Below are 5787 nucleotides of genomic sequence, written 5' to 3'. Positions count from 1 at the left end.
CGATTTCAGTTCCAGAGCGATTCGCGCGATGAGTCCTTGATACTTAGTCGTTTTTGCAAAATTTCTGACTTTTTGGAAAATTTCACAATTTTGTGAAAACTTCCACAAAATGAGGTTCTAGTATGTTAGAGGGCATCCCAGGAGGGCTCCAAAAGTGTGGGTAAAATATATATCCCACAGGGGGAAAATTGAAAAAAAGTTGAAAAAAAAAATTTTTGGGGACTTAGAAAATTTTTCAACTTTTGTCAGACTTCCAGACAGGGGAGCGTGTCAGTGCGCGCATCCGATTTCAGTTCCAGAGCGATTCGCGCGATGAGTCCTTGATACTTAGTCGTTTTTGCAAAATTTCTGACTTTTTGGAAAATTTCACAATTTTGTGAAAACTTCCACAAAATGAGGTTCTAGTATGTTAGAGGGCATCCCAGGAGGGCTCCAAAAGTGTGGGTAAAATATATATCCCACAGGGGGAAAATTGAAAAAAAGTTGAAAAAAAAAAATTTTTGGGGACTTAGAAAATTTTTCAACTTTTGTCAGACTTCCAGACAGGGGAGCGTGTCAGTGCGCGCATCCGATTTCAGTTCCAGAGCGATTCGCGCGATGAGTCCTTGATACTTAGTCGTTTTGGCAAAATTTCTGACTTTTGGAAAATTTCACAATTTTGTGAAAACTTCCACAAAATGAGGTTCTAGTATGTTAGAGGGCATCCCAGGAGGGCTCCAAAAGTGTGGGTAAAATATATATCCCACAGGGGGAAAATTGAAAAAAAGTTGAAAAAAAAAAATTTTTGGGGACTTAGAAAATTTTTCAACTTTTGTCAGACTTCCAGACAGGGGAGCGTGTCAGTGCGCGCATCCGATTTCAGTTCCAGAGCGATTCGCGCGATGAGTCCTTGATACTTAGTCGTTTTTGCAAAATTTCTGACTTTTTGGAAAATTTCACAATTTTGTGAAAACTTCCACAAAATGAGGTTCTAGTATGTTAGAGGGCATCCCAGGAGGGCTCCAAAAGTGTGGGTAAAATATATATCCCACAGGGGGAAAATTGAAAAAAAGTTGAAAAAAAAAATTTTTGGGGACTTAGAAAATTTTCACACATGTGTCAGACTTCCAGACAGGGGAGCGTGTCAGTGCGCGCATCCGATTTCAGTTCCAGAGCGATTCGCGCGATGAGTCCTTGATACTTAGTCGTTTTTGGCAAAATTTCTGACTTTTTGAAAATTTCACAATTTTGTGAAAACTTCCACAAAATGAGGTTCTAGTATGTTAGAGGGCATCCCAGGAGGGCTCCAAAAGTGTGGGTAAAATATATATCCCACAGGGGGAAAATTGAAAAAAAGTTGAAAAAAAAAAATTTTTGGGGACTTAGAAAATTTTTCAACTTTTGTCAGACTTCCAGACAGGGGAGCGTGTCAGTGCGCGCATCCGATTTCAGTTCCAGAGCGATTCGCGCGATGAGTCCTTGATACTTAGTCGTTTTTGGCAAAATTTCTGACTTTTTGAAAATTTCACAATTTTGTGAAAACTTCCACAAAATGAGGTTCTAGTATGTTAGAGGGCATCCCAGGAGGGCTCCAAAAGTGTGGGTAAAATATATATCCCACAGGGGGAAAATTGAAAAAAAGTTGAAAAAAAAAATTTTTGGGGACTTAGAAAATTTTCACACATGTGTCAGACTTCCAGAGAGGGGAGCATGTCAGTGCGCGCATCCGATTTCAGTTCCAGAGCGATTCGCGCGATGAGTCCTTGATACTTAGTCGTTTTTTGCAAAATTTCTGACTTTTTGGAAATTTCACAATTTTGTGAAAACTTCCACAAAATGAGGTTCTAGTATGTTAGAGGGCATCCCAGGAGGGCTCCAAAAGTGTGGGTAAAATATATATCCCACAGGGGGAAAATTGAAAAAAAGTTGAAAAAAAAAATTTTTGGGGACTTAGAAAATTTTTCAACTTTTGTCAGACTTCCAGACAGGGGAGCGTGTCAGTGCGCGCATCCGATTTCAGTTCCAGAGCGATTCGCGCGATGAGTCCTTGATACTTAGTCGTTTTTGGCAAAATTTCTGACTTTTTGAAAATTTCACAATTTTGTGAAAACTTCCACAAAATGAGGTTCTAGTATGTTAGAGGGCATCCCAGGAGGGCTCCAAAAGTGTGGGTAAAATATATATCCCACAGGGGAAAATTGAAAAAAAGTTGAAAAAAAAAATTTTTGGGGACTTAGAAAATTTTCACACATGTGTCAGACTTCCAGACAGGGGAGCGTGTCAGTGCGCGCATCCGATTTCAGTTCCAGAGCGATTCGCGCGATGAGTCCTTGATACTTAGTCGTTTTTGGCAAAATTTCTGACTTTTTGAAAATTTCACAATTTTGTGAAAACTTCCACAAAATGAGGTTCTAGTATGTTAGAGGGCATCCCAGGAGGGCTCCAAAAGTGTGGGTAAAATATATATCCCACAGGGGGAAAATTGAAAAAAAGTTGAAAAAAAAAATTTTTGGGGACTTAGAAAATTTTCACACATGTGTCAGACTTCCAGAGAGGGGAGCATGTCAGTGCGCGCATCCGATTTCAGTTCCAGAGCGATTCGCGCGATGAGTCCTTGATACTTAGTCGTTTTTGCAAAATTTCTGACTTTTTGGAAAATTTCACAATTTTGTGAAAACTTCCACAAAATGAGGTTCTAGTATGTTAGAGGGCATCCCAGGAGGGCTCCAAAAGTGTGGGTAAAATATATATCCCACAGGGGGAAAATTGAAAAAAAGTTGAAAAAAAAAAATTTTTGGGGACTTAGAAAATTTTTCAACTTTTGTCAGACTTCCAGACAGGGGAGCGTGTCAGTGCGCGCATCCGATTTCAGTTCCAGAGCGATTCGCGCGATGAGTCCTTGATACTTAGTCGTTTTTGGCAAAATTTCTGACTTTTTGAAAATTTCACAATTTTGTGAAAACTTCCACAAAATGAGGTTCTAGTATGTTAGAGGGCATCCCAGGAGGGCTCCAAAAGTGTGGGTAAAATATATATCCCACAGGGGGAAAATTGAAAAAAAGTTGAAAAAAAAAATTTTTGGGGACTTAGAAAATTTTCACACATGTGTCAGACTTCCAGACAGGGGAGCGTGTCAGTGCGCGCATCCGATTTCAGTTCCAGAGCGATTCGCGCGATGAGTCCTTGATACTTAGTCGTTTTTGGCAAAATTTCTGACTTTTTGAAAATTTCACAATTTTGTGAAAACTTCCACAAAATGAGGTTCTAGTATGTTAGAGGGCATCCCAGGAGGGCTCCAAAAGTGTGGGTAAAATATATATCCCACAGGGGGAAAATTGAAAAAAAGTTGAAAAAAAAATTTTTGGGGACTTAGAAAATTTTCACACATGTGTCAGACTTCCAGAGAGGGGAGCATGTCAGTGCGCGCATCCGATTTCAGTTCCAGAGCGATTCGCGCGATGAGTCCTTGATACTTAGTCGTTTTTGCAAAATTTCTGACTTTTTGGAAAATTTCACAATTTTGTGAAAACTTCCACAAAATGAGGTTCTAGTATGTTAGAGGGCATCCCAGGAGGGCTCCAAAAGTGTGGGTAAAATATATATCCCACAGGGGGAAAATTGAAAAAAAGTTGAAAAAAAAAATTTTTGGGGACTTAGAAAATTTTTCAACTTTTGTCAGACTTCCAGACAGGGGAGCGTGTCAGTGCGCGCATCCGATTTCAGTTCCAGAGCGATTCGCGCGATGAGTCCTTGATACTTAGTCGTTTTTGCAAAATTTCTGACTTTTTGGAAAATTTCACAATTTTGTGAAAACTTCCACAAAATGAGGTTCTAGTATGTTAGAGGGCATCCCAGGAGGGCTCCAAAAGTGTGGGTAAAATATATATCCCACAGGGGGAAAATTGAAAAAAAGTTGAAAAAAAAAATTTTTGGGGACTTAGAAAATTTTCACACATGTGTCAGACTTCCAGACAGGGGAGCGTGTCAGTGCGCGCATCCGATTTCAGTTCCAGAGCGATTCGCGCGATGAGTCCTTGATACTTAGTCGTTTTTGGCAAAATTTCTGACTTTTTGAAAATTTCACAATTTTGTGAAAACTTCCACAAAATGAGGTTCTAGTATGTTAGAGGGCATCCCAGGAGGGCTCCAAAAGTGTGGGTAAAATATATATCCCACAGGGGGAAAATTGAAAAAAAGTTGAAAAAAAAAATTTTTGGGGACTTAGAAAATTTTCACACATGTGTCAGACTTCCAGACAGGGGAGCGTGTCAGTGCGCGCATCCGATTTCAGTTCCAGAGCGATTCGCGCGATGAGTCCTTGATACTTAGTCGTTTTTGGCAAAATTTCTGACTTTTTGAAAATTTCACAATTTTGTGAAAACTTCCACAAAATGAGGTTCTAGTATGTTAGAGGGCATCCCAGGAGGGCTCCAAAAGTGTGGGTAAAATATATATCCCACAGGGGGAAAATTGAAAAAAAGTTGAAAAAAAAAATTTTTGGGGACTTAGAAAATTTTCACACATGTGTCAGACTTCCAGAGAGGGGAGCATGTCAGTGCGCGCATCCGATTTCAGTTCCAGAGCGATTCGCGCGATGAGTCCTTGATACTTAGTCGTTTTTGCAAAATTTCTGACTTTTTTGAAAATTTCACAATTTTGTGAAAACTTCCACAAAATGAGGTTCTAGTATGTTAGAGGGCATCCCAGGAGGGCTCCAAAAGTGTGGGTAAAATATATATCCCACAGGGGGAAAATTGAAAAAAAGTTGAAAAAAAAAATTTTTGGGGACTTAGAAAATTTTTCAACTTTTGTCAGACTTCCAGACAGGGGAGCGTGTCAGTGCGCGCATCCGATTTCAGTTCCAGAGCGATTCGCGCGATGAGTCCTTGATACTTAGTCGTTTTTGGCAAAATTTCTGACTTTTTGAAAATTTCACAATTTTGTGAAAACTTCCACAAAATGAGGTTCTAGTATGTTAGAGGGCATCCCAGGAGGGCTCCAAAAGTGTGGGTAAAATATATATCCCACAGGGGGAAAATTGAAAAAAAGTTGAAAAAAAAAATTTTTGGGGACTTAGAAAATTTTTCAACTTTTGTCAGACTTCCAGACAGGGGAGCGTGTCAGTGCGCGCATCCGATTTCAGTTCCAGAGCGATTCGCGCGATGAGTCCTTGATACTTAGTCGTTTTTGCAAAATTTCTGACTTTTTTGAAAATTTCACAATTTTGTGAAAACTTCCACAAAATGAGGTTCTAGTATGTTAGAGGGCATCCCAGGAGGGCTCCAAAAGTGTGGGTAAAATATATATCCCACAGGGGGAAAATTGAAAAAAAGTTGAAAAAAAAAATTTTTGGGGACTTAGAAAATTTTTCAACTTGTGTCAGACTTCCAGAGAGGGGAGCATGTCAGTGCGCGCATCCGATTTCAGTTCCAGAGCGATTCGCGCGATGAGTCCTTGATACTTAGTCGTTTTCAGAAGTCACAATTTTGACTTCCAGGACCCGCAAAACGTTTGTAAATTGAGCCCGCTCCCCAGTTCCAAGCGTTTTGAGGTGTCCCCGGTTGCAGTAATGCAGCCTGCCCACTAGATGTCGCAAAAGAGACAAAAAGTGAAAAAGAACCAGAATGAGGAAATTCCAGGGAGCCGAATCCGCCTGACAGTTCCAGGCGATCGGGCACTTTTTTGCATGCGTCCCTAAAGTGGGTATAGGGTGACACTCCATGCAAAGACCCAGTTTTGCACACCACCGGCAGAATATATGAGAGAGAGGTACCTCTCAGCCCCGACACATTTCGACTCATTTAAGCT

The sequence above is a fragment of the Phyllobates terribilis genome, unplaced genomic scaffold (assembly GCF_046119375.1).
Source record: "Phyllobates terribilis strain yellow unplaced genomic scaffold, ASM4611937v1 Scaffold_6899__1_contigs__length_41231, whole genome shotgun sequence".
NCBI lineage: Eukaryota > Metazoa > Chordata > Amphibia > Anura > Dendrobatidae > Phyllobates > Phyllobates terribilis.
The sequence above is the reverse complement of the archived record's forward strand: the minus strand, read 5'-3'. Positions refer to the sequence as shown.